Raw genomic sequence first — 15675 nt, 5'->3', positions numbered from 1 at the left:
AATCCATGCCTCATCTAGATATGTGCCACTGACTGGAATAGTCTATAATCCATGCCTCATCTAGATATGTGCCACTGACTGGAATAGTCTACAATCCATGCCTCATCTAGATATGTGCCACTGACTGGAATAGTCTATAATCCATGCCTCATCTAGATATGTGCCACTGACTGGAATAGTCTATAATCCATGCCTCATCTAGATATGTGCCACTGACTGGAATAGTGTACACTCCATGCCTCATCTAGATATGTGCCACTGAATGGAATAGTCCACAATCCATGCCTCATCTAGATATGTGCCACTGAATGGAATAGTCTATAATCCATGCCTCATCTAGATATGTGCCACTGAATGGAATAGTATACAATCCATGCCTCATCTAGATATGTGCCACTGAATGGAATAGTCCACAATCCATGCCTCATCTAGATATGTGCCACTGAATGGAATAGTCCATAATCCATGCCTCATCTAGATATGTGCCACTGAATGGAATAGTCCATAATCCATGCCTCATCTAGATATGTGCCACTGACTGGAATAGTCCACAATCCATGCCTCATCTAGATATGTGCCACTGAATGGAATAGTATACAATCCATGCCTCATCTAGATATGTGCCACTGAATGGAATAGTCCATAATCCATGCCTCATCTAGATATGTGCCACTGACTGGAATAGTCCACAATCCATGCCTCATCTAGATATGTGCCACTGAATGGTATAGTCTATAATCCATGCCTCATCTAGATATGTGCCACTGAATGGAATATTATACAATCCATGCCTCATCTAGATATGTGCCACTGAATGGAATAGTCCACAATCCATGCCTCATCTAGATATGTGCCACTGAATGGAATAGTCTATAATCCATGCCTCATCTAGATATGTGCCACTGAATGGAATAGTCTATAATCCATGCCTCATCTAGATATGTGCCACTGAATGGAATAGTCCAATCCATGCCTCATCTAGATATGTGCCACTGAATGGAATAGTCCACAATCCATGCCTCATCTAGATATGTGCCACTGAATGGAATAGTCTATAATCCATGCCTCATCTAGATATGTGCCACTGAATGGAATAGTCTATAATCCATGCCTCATCTAGATATGTGCCACTGAATGGAATAGTATACAATCCATGCCTCATCTAGATATGTGCCACTGAATGGAATAGTCCACAATCCATGCCTCATCTAGATATGTGCCACTGAATGGAATAGTCCATAATCCATGCCTCATCTAGATATGTGCCACTGAATGGAATAGTCTACAATCCATGCCTCATCTAGATATGTGCCACTGAATGGAATAGTCTATAATCCATGCCTCATCTAGATATGTGCCACTGAATGGAATAGTCTATAATCCATGCCTCATCTAGATATGTGCCACTGAATGGAATAGTCTACAATCCATGCCTCATCTAGATATGTGCCACTGAATGGAATAGTCTATAATCCATGCCTCATCTAGATATGTGCCACTGAATGGAATAGTCTATAATCCATGCCTCATCTAGATATGTGCCACTGAATGGAATAGTCTATAATCCATGCCTCATCTAGATATGTGCCACTGAATGGTTGAATGGAATAGTCTAAATAAATGTCCACTGACATAGTATACAATCCATGCCTCATCTAGATATGTGCCACTGAATGGAATAGTCCACAATCCATGCCTCATCTAGATATGTGCCACTGAATGGAATAGTCCATAATCCATGCCTCATCTAGATATGTGCCACTGACTGGAATAGTCCATAATCCATGCCTCATCTAGATATGTGCCACTGAATGGAATAGTCCATAATCCATGCCTCATCTAGATATGTGCCACTGAATGGAATAGTCCATAATCCATGCCTCATCTAGATATGTGCCACTGAATGGAATAGTCTACAATCCATGCCTCATCTAGATATGTGCCACTGAATGGAATAGTCTATAATCCATGCCTCATCTAGATATGTGCCACTGAATGGAATAGTCTATAATCCATGCCTCATCTAGATATGTGCCACTGAATGGAATAGTCTACAATCCATGCCTCATCTAGATATGTGCCACTGAATGGAATAGTCTATAATCCATGCCTCATCTAGATATGTGCCACAGGAGGGAAGATTGAAGGGAGTGAATGGAATAGTCTATAATCCATGCCTCATCTAGATATGTGCCACTGAATGGAATAGTCCATAATCCATGCCTCATTTAGATATGTGCCACTGACTGGAATAGTCTATAATCCATGCCTCATCTAGATATGTGCCACTGAATGGAATAGTCTACAATCCATGCCTCATCTAGATATGTGCCACTGAATGGAATAGTCTATAATCCATGCCTCATCTAGATATGTGCCACTGAATGGAATAGTCTATAATCCATGCCTCATCTAGATATGTGCCACTGAATGGAATAGTCCATAATCCATGCCTCATCTAGATATGTGCCACTGAATGGAATAGTCTATAATCCATGCCTCATCTAGATATGTGCCACTGAATGGAATAGTCTACAATCCATGCCTCATCTAGATATGTGCCACTGAATGGAATAGTCTATAATCCATGCCTCATCTAGATATGTGCCACTGAATGGAATAGTCCATAATCCATGCCTCATCTAGATCCCAGCCACAAGCCCGGATTCCTCCCAGCCACTGAATGGAATAGTCTATAATCCATGCCTCATCTAGATATGTGCCACTGAATGGAATAGTCCATAATCCATGCCTCATCTAGATATGTGCCACTGAATGGAATAGTCCATAATCCATGCCTCATCTAGATATGTGCCACTGAATGGAATAGTCCATAATCCATGCCTCATCTAGATATGTGCCACTGAATGGAATAGTCCATAATCCATGCCTCATCTAGATATGTGCCACTGAATGGAATAGTCTATAATCCATGCCTCATCTAGATATGTGCCACTGAATGGAATAGTCCATAATCCATGCCTCATCTAGATATGTGCCACTGAATGGAATAGTCTATAATCCATGCCTCATCTAGATATGTGCCACTGAATGGAATAGTCTATAATCCATGACTCATCTAGATATGTGCCACTGAATGGAATAGTCTATAATCCATGCCTCATCTAGATATGTGCCACTGAAGGAATTTAAATTATTGATGGGAGACTGTTACAGAGGAGTGTTAATGCTTTTAGGCTGGATCATGTTGTTATATTGTATTGTTGTATGTTTTAATGATGTGGCGGCAGTGTAGCCTAGTGGTTAGAGCATTGGACTAGTAACTGGAAGGTTGCAAATTCAAATCCACCGAGCTGACAAGGTACAAAATCTGTCGTTCTGCCCCTGAACAGGCAGTTAACCCACTGTTCCTAGGCCGTCATTGAAAATAAGAATTTGTTCTTAACTGACTTGCCTAGTCAAATAAAGGTTAAAAAAATGTAATGTGTTGATTGTTGCTTCTTTCTTGGCCAGGTCTCCCTTGAAAAAGCGACTCTGGATCTCATCAGGCTTTTCCTGGTTAAATAAAATAAATAAATACAAGGTATGGATGTCTGAGCTGAATGTTATTTCATTATGCAGACTATCTGGTATCTATGTCACACTAATACTAACAATATAATAATAAAAACTAGAAGAGAGAAGCAGTTAATCTCTCATCAACCCTCAACCAGGACTGTCCCTCTGGTCTGTTTACCAAGTCATCTGTAATAGTGATTCACAGAGAGTGGACATACAGCTTGTTGTCTGTAAATCACTATTACAGATGCCTGGGTAAACAGACCAGAGGTACAAAACAGGAGGAAAACCAATGTTATGGCATACCAGAGTCTCCACATGAGATGGCATACCAGGATGGCATACCAGAGTCTCCACATGAGATGGCATACCAGGATGGCATACCAGAGTCTCCACATGAGACAGAATACCAGGATGGCATACCAGAGTCTCCACATGAGATGGCATACCAGGATGGCATACCAGAGTCTCCACATGAGATGGCATACCAGGATGGCATACCAGAGTCTCCACATGAGACCCGGATGGAGTCTAAGGAGATTGTGAGGAAAAATGTTCTGTGAAAGAAATTGAGATGGAAGATTGAAGTGGAGCCACACCCAGAAAGTGGACTTACAGTTTGTTGTCTGTGAATCACTATTACAGATGACTGTGTAAACAGACCAGAGGGACAATCCAGGAGGGAAGATTGAAGTGGAGTCAAACCCAGACAGTGGACTTACAGTTGGTTGTCTGTGAATCACTATTACAGATGACTGTGTAAACAGACCAGAGGGACAATCCAGGAGGGAAGATTGAAGTGGAGTCACACCCAGAAAGTGGACTTACAGTTTGTTGTCATCTTGCTGTAAGTCTCTTTTAGGACATCAGTCTCTCCCTGGGAGAATGGTTTTTATTGTCTTTGACCTCTCTGGTAAGATCATCCATTCTTTTGTTATTTGAGTCCACCAGTGTTTGGACAAAGTGATTGAATTTATTATTCTGTTACTGTAACAATTGCTTGTAGATCCTTGTTGTTTGATTTAAAAGATCACCCAACTGTGATACCAAAACACTGTCCTCTCCATTATTCCAACTTCCTTTAACTTTGGGCAACATGATGGTTGCAACAAAGGCTCTTGCTGGTACTCCCACGCAATTCCAGCCAGCACAGCATTTCCAGCCAGCACAGCACTGGGCCAATGGAAATAGCAACAAAAAACAGGGATTTAAACAGCCACAAGCCCGGGACTCTACGCGATCCCAGCCACAAGCCCGGGATTCTCTGTGTCCCAGCCATAAGCCCGGGACTCTCCGCGGTCCCAGCCACAAGCCCGGGATTCTCTGGGGTCCCAGCCTCAAGGCCGGGACTTCCTCTCCGGTCCCAGCCACAAGCCCGGGACTCTCCACGGTCCCAGCCACAAGCCCGGGACTCTCCGCGGTCCCAGCCACAAGGCCGGGACTCTCAGCGGTCCCAGCCACAAGCCCGGGACTCTCCGCGGTCCCAGCCACAAGGCCGGGACTCTCAGCGGTCCCAGCCACAAGGCCGGGACTCTCCGCGGTCCCAGCCACAAGGCCGGGACTCTCAGCTGTCCCAGCCACAAGCCCAGGACTCTCCACGGTCCCAGCCACAAGCCCGGGACTCTCCGCGGTCCCAGCCACAAGGGCTAACTGCTTCACGGGCTGTGTTCAAACTGTCATGGAAACCAGGCTAGCTTGATAACTACCTTAGCAGCTTGGCTAGCTGCTTTTCCAAGTAGCAGCTGTTCAAACTTTAGGGTTTGGCAGTATCCTGGGACAGATAGTAGTGTACAAGAAACCGGGATCAACATTAAACTGGTGGGCTAGTAAACAAACATTTTTTTCTATGTTTTTTCCCAGAAACTTAAAAAAAAGAGCTCTCTCCAGTTCAGCATGCATCTCTCTTTCCTTCCTCTCCTCTTCCCACTCTCCTCTCTCTTTCCTTCCTCTCCTCTTCCCACTCTCCTCTCTCTTTCCTTCCTCTCCTCTTCCCACTCTCCTCTCTCTTTCCTTCCTCTCCTCTTCCCACTCTCCTCTCTCTTTCCTTCCTCTCCTCTTCCCACTCTCCTCTCTCTTTCCTTCCTCTCCTCTTCCCACTCTCCTCTCTTTCCTTCCTCTCCTCTTCCCACTCTCCTCTCTCTTTCCTTCCTCTCCACTTCCCACTCTCCTCTCCCTTTCCTTCCTCTCCTCTTCCCACTCTCCTCTCCCTTTCCTTCCTCTCCTCTTCCCACTCTCCTCACTCTTTCCTCCAGCTCCTCTTCCCACTCTCCTCTCCCTTTCCTTCCTCTCCTCTTCCCACTCTCCTCACTCTTTCCTCCAGCTCCTCTTCCCACTCTCCTCCCCCTTTCCTTCCTATCCTCTTCCCACTCTCCTCACTCTTTCCTCCAGCTCCTCTTCCCACTCTCCTCCCCCTTTCCTTCCTATCCTCTTCCCACTCTCCTCACTCTTTCCTCCAGCTCCTCTTCCCACTCTCCTCCCCCTTTCCTTCCTATCCTCTTCCCACTCTCCTCACTCTTTCCTCCAGCTCCTCTTCCCACTCTCCTTCCTCTTTCCTTCCTCTACTCTTCCCACTCTCCTTCCCCTTTCCTTCCTATCCTCTTCCCACTCTCCTTCCTCTTTCCTTCCTCTACTCTTCCCACTCTCCTCCCTCTTTCCTTCCTCTCCTCTTCTTACTGACAATTGGAACACTGTAAAATTTAAATGAACCAATGTTGGTGGTTCCCATAAATTTAGTTCATGTTTGTGTTTGTTGTTTTACGATAATGCTATCCAACTTTGCCCCCTTGTTATCTCAGTGCTGCTGGTATTAGTGGTATTACGGTAAAAGTAATACCATTAAAAGTATTACGGTAAATGTTTCTCCCTGACCTCTCCTTCAAGGGTCACGGTTTCACATTTGCTCTAGTGATGAGAGAGATTATGAGTAAAACTATGAAGTTGCCCTTAAAGTCCCAGTACAGGCTAAAACGTGATTTTCCTGTGTTATATATATATATATATATATATATACACTATAAAGTTGGAATAATTATGATAATGCACTTTTAGTGTGACAGCTGTTTGAAATTTGTGATGATGTTTTCTCCTGCCCGGTTTACATCACCAGGTAATAAATTAGTTAATAGACCAATAAGAAAGAGAGTTCCAAACCTCTCTGTCAGTAACAGCTAGTTTTCACTTTCCTCCTCCCGACTCAGTGTACTCACAGACAGTTATAGCAAAATTCTTGCTATGAAATTAGTTTTTGCTAAGAAGCACACGCACACAACAAACACACACACACACACACACACACACATATGACCCATCTCCCTGGTATACTAATGTCCCAGACGGATAGATGATGTGCCACCCGGGACATGGAGTCTCTTAATCACACTGGAGTAAGGGAGCGGTGGAAGGGAGGGAGATGTGGGAGGAGAGGGGGAGGTGTAGGAAATAGAGGGTATGGGGAGACTGAGAGGAGGAAGATATGAGAGGGTAGGATGGATGAGGAAGGGGGAGAGGGAGAATGGAGACTGAGCAACCATGACGATCACCTCAAATCTGATTGCCGATTAAGAGAGAGAGCGAGAGAGACAAAGAGAGTATTGAGAGAGAGAGAGAGACAAAGAGAGTATTGAGAGAGAGAGAGAGAGAGAGAGACAGAGAGACAGAGAGACAGAGAGAGAGAGAGACAAAGAGAGTATTGAGAGAGAGAGAGTATTGAGAGAGAGAGACAGAGAGACAGAGAGAGAGAGAGAGCCTGGAGGTGACAGCATTCCCCTCCCACATATTTGTATTTATTATAGATCCCGGTTACTTCCTGCAAAAGCAGCAGCTACTCATACTGATGTCCAGAAAAATGAAGGCAGTTGGTACAATTATAAAACATTACAATACAATTTCCCCATTTCTCAGTACAACTGGGGCGGCAGGGTAGCCTAGTGCTTGGAGTGGTGGGCTACCAACCAGAAGGTTGCAAGTTCAAATCCCTGAGCTGCCAAGGTACATAACTGTCATTCTGCCCCTGAACAGGCTGTTGACACACTGTTCCTAGGCTGTCATTGAAAATAAGAATGTAGTCTGTAACTGACGTGCCTAGTTAAATGAAGGTAAAATAAAAGAATAAGGCCATAAAGCAAAGAAGAAAATGCTCACTCAGAAGTGACTCTCCTTCATCCTTCAATGCAAACTTAAACCAGTTTTACCAAATTTTTACCATCTTATCACGTGTGCGTGTGTTTGGGAGAGACAGAGAACACTAGACATTACATTCTTGCTTCCTCTGTCCTTGTTTCCTCCACTCCTCTCCTTGAAAGGGTATTGCAGCCTGAGGGTTGGAACCTTCCCTCTTCTCCCCCAAAGTACTCTGAGAGGAACGGTGGAGGAACGGTGGAGGAACGCAGGAAATTCTGGCAGAATCTCAATTGCATTTCCTTCTTTCCTCACATCTTCTCACCTCCTTTCTCAAAACCCATTGGATAAGAAAGTGAGAAGGGGAGAGAGGATGCAACGAATCAAGGAAATGCAATTAAGATTCTCCCAAGAACAGAGGAAGCAAGTATTTGACAGCTATTACAATTTTCTGACAGTACCAGACTGACTGACTGAGCTTCCGTAAAACTCTGTCCAGAAATAACCCCTAGACCCTATCCCTAGACACTTGTCGAGATCTGAGAGGATTGGACAGGTGTGAGCAATACCGTCAAAAATCCACCAACCCTATCAGAGGGTGAGATGGAGCTCTCACCATGTCACCACCCATCAATCCCTCTCAGATCTCCACAAGTGTCTAGACTCTGGGCAGTTGGGTTGTTTCTGGACGGGCCTTGGGTATTATGGAAGTCAGTCAGTCTGTGACTGTCATCAGTCCCTCAGTGTCAAGACTCAGCTCCCGAGTGGCACAGTGGTCTAAGGCACTGCATTTCAGTGTAGGAGGTGTCACTACAGTCCCTGGTTCGAATCCAGGCTGTATCACATCCGGCCGTGATTGGGAGTCCCGTAGGGCGGCACACAATTGGCCCAGCGTCGTCAGGGTTTAGGCCGGTGTAGACTGTCATTGTAAATAACAATTTGTTCTTAACTGACTTGCCTAGTTAAATTTAAAAAATGTTTTTAAAAAGGAGGGGCCATGGGTGTGTGGGGGACTAACAACAGGGCAATGTTTGGACGTTTCATTACATTGATAAACAGAAACATATGTGCACAGGTGTAAGCTGGACACACCCACGGTCCCCTTTCCAGGCTGATCAGACAGGTCTGGGTAGCTGGAGACAACCCACGGCATACTATCAGGCTGATCAGACTGGTCTGGGTAGCTGGAGACACCCACGGCCCCCTTTCCAGGCTGATCAGACTGGTCTGGTTAGCTGGAGACACCCACGGCCCCTACTAGGCTGATCAGACAGGTCTGGGTAGCTATCAGGCTGATCAGATAGATCAGACAGGTCTAGATGTGCAACCACTGACTAACTATAGCTAGGTCTCTAGTCCAGTGATAGTTACGGTAGGATATATCATTCAGCTAAACATTTACAGTAACAGCAGTTCGTTAATTAGTCAATACACACTCAATGTAATGCAGAAATTGATAAATCATACCTTTTCTTGACACTGTGGCACCGTTTGGGCATCTATTAATCAATGAGTTAATAGATAATAGATTCATAGAATGAAGTTAGAAGGTTGACCTCCTACTTTAAAAGGACAGGAAGTGTTTGCTGTGCACATGCCAAAGGATTCCACATTTAACCCCACCCACATTGGAACATCGAAATATCAAGTTGTTTTTTTGGTTTTATATGGGATAAAAAAATATATTATAAAAAAAATGATATATTTTTTTTAATAAACAGGCCATTTTCACGTTCCCTATTGCACCGTTTTAACACAGAAAAACAAACGATCAACACGTACACAGACCATAATTTCACCTCAGAAATCTTGATTTCATCTTGGACGAAATAAGCTAATTATATTGACCGCCAAAAAAACATAGAAACCAAAATGTTCTGTCAATTGTCCAGATACACATGAATTCCCGCACGTTGGATGCTGTTAAATCACACGCAGTATCACACCAGCTCTTGACTGTCGTTCAGAAAATCATTTCCTGAATCAGCTGATGTTGGGTGAAAATATCCCAATGTTACTAAACAGCTTGACATCAAACGTGCAACAAACAACTATTATACGTAATTATCAAAGAACTTCTGAGGGCTGCAATCCCGTTAACGGGCTGATATGACAACAGCCAGTAAAAGTGCACGGCACCAAATTCAAAACAACTGAAATCTCATAATCTCATAATTAAAATTCCTCAAACATACATGTATCTTATAAATCTTAAAATCGGAGTTTACATTGGCACGTTACGTTCACTAGTTCCAAAAGCATCCAGTGATTTTAAATAGCCACATTGATTCAACAGAACTACTCATTATAAATGGAGATGATAATACAAGTTATACACATTGAATTATAGATATACCTCTCCGTAATGCAACCACTGTGTCAGATTAAAAAAAAATATATGGAAAAATTAAACCATGCAATAATCTGAGACTGCACTCAGAACAATAATCAAATTAGCCGCCATTTTGGAGTCAACAGAAAACAGAAAATACATGATAAATACTTCCTTAACTTTGATGATCTTCATCAGAATGCACTCCCAGGAATCATAGTTCCACAATAAATGCTTGATTTGCTCCGTAATGTCCGTTATTTATGTCCAAGTAGCTACTTCTGTTACGTTAGGTATAGAAATCCAAACAGATCGTGAAGGTCGAGCGTTACTTGAAACGGACAAAAACTTCAAAAAGTTATATTAGAGGTTGAAGAAACATTTCAAACTAAGTATGGATTCAATAATTAGGATGATTTATCATAAATCTTCAATAAAGTTCCAACCGGAGAATTCCTTTGTTTCTAGAGGAGGAAAAGAACGCAAGATTCGATATCTTGTGGAATGCGCGTAAACAGGAAATGGCTCTCTGCCAGTAAACTGACTCATTCAGCTCTTATTCAGTCCCACAACACAGTAGAAGACCTCCTGGAGATCTCCCCAGCCTGGTGGGTCCTGTGGCAGCCCCATGCACCAGGCTGTCTCTCTGTCTCCTCCCTACAGGTGCTCCCGCTGTCCAGCGCTGTCGCTCTGAGCCCTACAGGTGCTCCCGCTGTCCAGCGGCGCCTGAGTCGCCCGTCTGTCCAGCGCCGCCTGAGCGCCCGTATGTCCAGAACCGCCCGTCTGTCCAGCACCGCCAGAGCCGCCAGTCAACCAGGAGCCGCCAGTCAGCCAGGAGCCGCCAGAGCCGCCAGTTAGCCAGGAGTTGCCCGAGCCGCCAGAGCTGTCAGCCAGCCAGGAGCCGCCAGAGCCGCCAGTTAGCCAGGTCCCGAGCCGCCAGAGCCCAGCCAGTCCTGAGCTACCCTTCAGTCCTGAGCTTCCCTCAATCCTGAGCGCCGCTTGAGCCTCCCGTCTGTCCTGGACCGCCAGAGCCGCCAGAGCCGCCAGTCAGCAAGGAGCCGCCAGAGCTTCCAGTCAGCCAGGAGCCACCAGTCAGCCATTAGCCGCCAGAGCCGCCAGTCAGCCAGTAGCCACCAGTCAGCCATTAGCCGCCAGAGCCGTCAGCCAGCCAGGAGATGCCAGAGCTATCAGCCAGTCCTGAGCTACCCTTCAGTCCTGAGAGCCCCTCAGTCCCCCTCAGTCCGGAGCTGCCCCTCAGTCCGGAGCTGCCCTCAGTCCTTGAGCTGCCCCTCAGTCCAGAGCTGCCCCTCAGTCCGGAGCTGCCCCTCAGTCCTGAGCTGCCCCTCAGTCCGGAGCTGCCCCTCAGTCCTGAGCTGCCCCTCAGTCCGGAGCTGCCCCTCAGTCCGGAGCTGCCCCTCAGTCCTGAGCTGCCCCTCAGTCCCGAGCTGCCCCTCAGTCCCGAGCTGCCCCTCAGTCCATTGGGACCCTTGAGTAGGGGTGCCAGTCCTAGGTTGGCGGCGAGGGTCGCCGTTCCTAGGAGGCCACAGAAGAGGACTAAGACTATGGTGGAGTGGGGTCCACGTCCAGCGCCATAGCCGCCACCGCGGACAGATGCCCACCCAGACCCTCCCCTATAGGTTCAAGGTTTTGCGGCCGGAGTCCGCACCTTGGGGGGGGGGTACTGTCACGCCCTGGCCATAGTTTGCTTGTATGTTTATATGTTTTGTTTGGTCAGGGTGTGATCTGAGTGGGCATTCTAAGTTGTATGTCTAGTTTGTCTGGGCACCTCTGGGCACCTTTTGTCCAAACTACTCAAAACTGCCGCTTCTTCCCCATAAGAAGTTTAATAAAACTTTAATTAACTTTAATTAACTTAAAGCTCTTTAAGTGTCAAGCAACAACAACAATATTAATGAGAACAACAATACATTAAAGCAATGGTAGTACACCAGTGTCAACATGACTGAGAAGACACATGACATGGTATGAAAGACAAAACAAAACAAGATGGGAAATATTATCGACATTACTTTGCACTTTTCACTGGCTGTCCCTCAGGTTGTGTCGGGAGGACACATATTTGGATGCCAAAATTTTTGCTTTTCACTTAATAAAATTAAGACTTTTTCTTCATATTCTAAATTTAAAATTGTATTGAATTATAATTTTGGGAAAGAAATATTCTCTTAGGTCTGAGTATTTGTCACAGCATAACAGGAAATGCAGCTCTGTCTCGACCTTTCCCCTGGAGCAGAGTGAGCACAGCCTGTCTGTGACAACCGGTCTCTATAGCCAGACTGTACCTAGTCTCTCTCTTTCTTTCTCTATCTCTGTCTCTCTGCCTCTGCTCTCTCTCACACACACACACACACACACACACACACACACACACACACACACACACACACACACACACACACACACACACACACACACATACACACACACACACACACACACACACGCACACACACACACACGCACACACACGCACGCACAAACACGCACACACACACACCTGTGTGTCTTTGAGTCCAGCTGAGCTTTATTCTACCTTTGAAGTGAAAATCTCTCTCACCTTCTCTTCCTCTCTCTCCTCTCTCTCCTCTGTCTCTCTGTCTCTGTCTCTCTCTCTCTCTCTGTCTCTCTCTCCTCTCTCTCTCTCTCTCTCTCCTCTCTCTCTGTCTCTGTCTCTCTCACTCTCACTCTCACTCTCACTCTCTCTCACTCACTCACTCTGTCTCTGTCTCTGTCTCACTTTTTTCTCTCTTTCCTTTTAGAGAAATAAACACACACACGCCCACATGAACACACCAAAACAAACACGACCACTCCACCTGTTATCTGGCTGGATTAATGAAAACTCATGCTGCCCCTTCCATTTATCATTCAAACATTCATTCCCATTGTTCACTATACATAATTGGGCTATTTCTATCCACATTGCTATTTTGGGCTTCACAGGCCACCGTACATCAACCTCTGTCTGCTGAACGTCCCTATAATCTCTCCTTCTCCTGATGTGAACTTGGATTGGTGTTTAAGAGCGTCTGCTAAATGACTTGGATAAGAGCGTCTTAAATGACTTAAATGTAAATGTAAATGTGTTTATAAGGGATAAAACTTCTTCCAATCAGCTCTGAACGCCAGTGAAAAAATGGCTCATCATTCCAGTTGGTATTGTGACTCCGTTTCCGTTCCACCACCATCCACATTATCTTCCTCCATCCGGTCGAAGGACCGTCGAAAATGAGTGTGGGCTCCATGATTCACTTGTTCGCTGAGTCCTAGTCCTGACCTAACCAGTCACCCGAGTGCTCACACTCACTTTCGATGGTCCCATCGACCGGTGGAAGAGGATAATGTGCCAGGTGGTGGAACGGAAACCGAGTCAGAATACCAGCATGAAGACAACTCCATCCATTCCCTGGAGACGTACAGAGAATGTATATCAACTCTAACACTCCTATCACTTCTAACACCTCTAACACTCCTATCACCTCTATCACCCCTAACACTCCTATCACTTCTAACACCTCTAACACTCCTATCACCTCTATCACCTCTAACACTCCTATCACCTCTATCACCCCTAACACTCCTATCACCTCTATCACCTCTAACACTCCTATCACCTCCTATCACCCCTAACACTCCTATCACCTCTAACACCTCTAACACTCCTATCACCTCTATCACCTCTAACACTCCTATCACCTCTATCACCCCTAACACTCCTATCACCTCTATCACCCAAAACACTCCTATCACCTCTATCACTCCTCTATCACCTCTATCACCCCTAACACTCCTATCACCTCTAACACCTCTAACACCCTATCACCTCTAACACTCCTATCACCTATCTAACACCTCTAACACTCCTATCACCTCTATCACCCAAAACACTACTATCACCTCTATCACCCAAAACACTCCTATCACCTCTAACACTCCTATCACCTCTAACACCTCTAATCACCCCTAACACTCCTATCACCTCTATCACCTCTAACACCTCTAATAACCTCTAACACAAAACCTATCACCTCTAACACCTCTATCACCTATCACCTCTAACACTCCTATCACCTCTATCACCCCTAACACCTATCCTATCACCTCTAACACTCCTATCACTCCTATCACCTCTATCACCTCTAACACCTCTAACACACCTATCACCTCTAACACCTATATCACCTCTAACACTCCTATCACCTCTAACACCCCTAACACTCCTATCACCTCTATCACCCCTAACACTCCTATCACCTCTATCACCAAAACACTAACATCCTCTAACACACCTATCACCTCTAACACCTCTATCACCTCAAAACACATCACCAATCACCTCTAACACCCTATCACCCCTAACACTCCTATCACCTCTATCACCTCTATCACCTCTAACACCTCTAACACTCCTATCACCTCTAACACAAAACACTCCTATCACCTCTAACACTCCTATCACCTCTAACACCTCTATCACCTCTAAGACTCCTATCACCTCTAACACCTCTATCACCTCTAACACTCCTATCACCTCTAACCCACACTCTAATCACCTCTAACACTCTATCACTCCTATCACCTCTAACAACACCTCTAACACCTCTAACACTCCTATCACCTCTATCACCTCTAACACCTCTAACACCTATCACCTCTATCACCTCTAACACTCCTATCACCTCTATCACCTCTAACACTCCTATCACCTCTAACACCTCTAACACTCCTATCACCTTCTATCACCTCTAACACTCCTATCACCTCTATCATCACACCCTAACACTCCTATCACCTCTATCACCCCTAACACTCCTATCACCTCTATCACTAACACTCCTATCACCTCTATCACCCCTAACACTCCTATCACCTCTAACACTCCTATCACCTCTATCACCTCTTCTAACACTCCTATCACCTCTAACACCTCTAACACTCCTATCACCTCTATCACCCAAAACACTCCTATCACCTCTATCACCCAAAAAACACCTCTATCACCTCTAACACTCCTATCACCTCTAACACCTCTAATCACCTCTATCACCCAAAACACTCCTATCACCTCTATCACCTCTAACACCTCTAATAACCTCTAACACACTCTATCACCTCTAACAAAACACTCTATCACCTCTAACACTCCTATCACCTCTATCACCCCTAACACTCCTATCACCTCTAACACTCCTATCACTCCTATCACCTCTATCACCTCTAACACCTCTAACACACCTATCACCTCTAACACCTATATCACCTCTAACACTCCTAACACTCTATCTAACACTCACCCTAACATCACCTCTAACACCTCTATCACCCCTAACACTCCTATCACCTCTATCACCTCTAACACCTCTAACACACCTATCACCTCTAACACCACTATCACCTCTAACACTATCACCCCTAACATCACCTCCTAACACCTCTATCACCCCTAACACTCCTATCACCTCTATCACCTCTAACACCTCTAACACCTCTAACACACCTATCACCTCTAACACCTCTATCACCTCTAACACTCCTATCACCTCTAACACCTCTATCACCTCTAAGACTCCTATCACCTCTAACACCTCTATCACCTCTAACACTCCTATCACCTCTAACACACTCTAATCACCACTAACACTACTATCACCTCTAACACCTCTAACACCTCTAACACTCCTATCACC

This window comes from Oncorhynchus masou, chromosome 13 (assembly GCF_036934945.1).
Source record: "Oncorhynchus masou masou isolate Uvic2021 chromosome 13, UVic_Omas_1.1, whole genome shotgun sequence".
NCBI lineage: Eukaryota > Metazoa > Chordata > Actinopteri > Salmoniformes > Salmonidae > Oncorhynchus > Oncorhynchus masou.
This window is presented reverse-complemented; position numbering follows the sequence as displayed.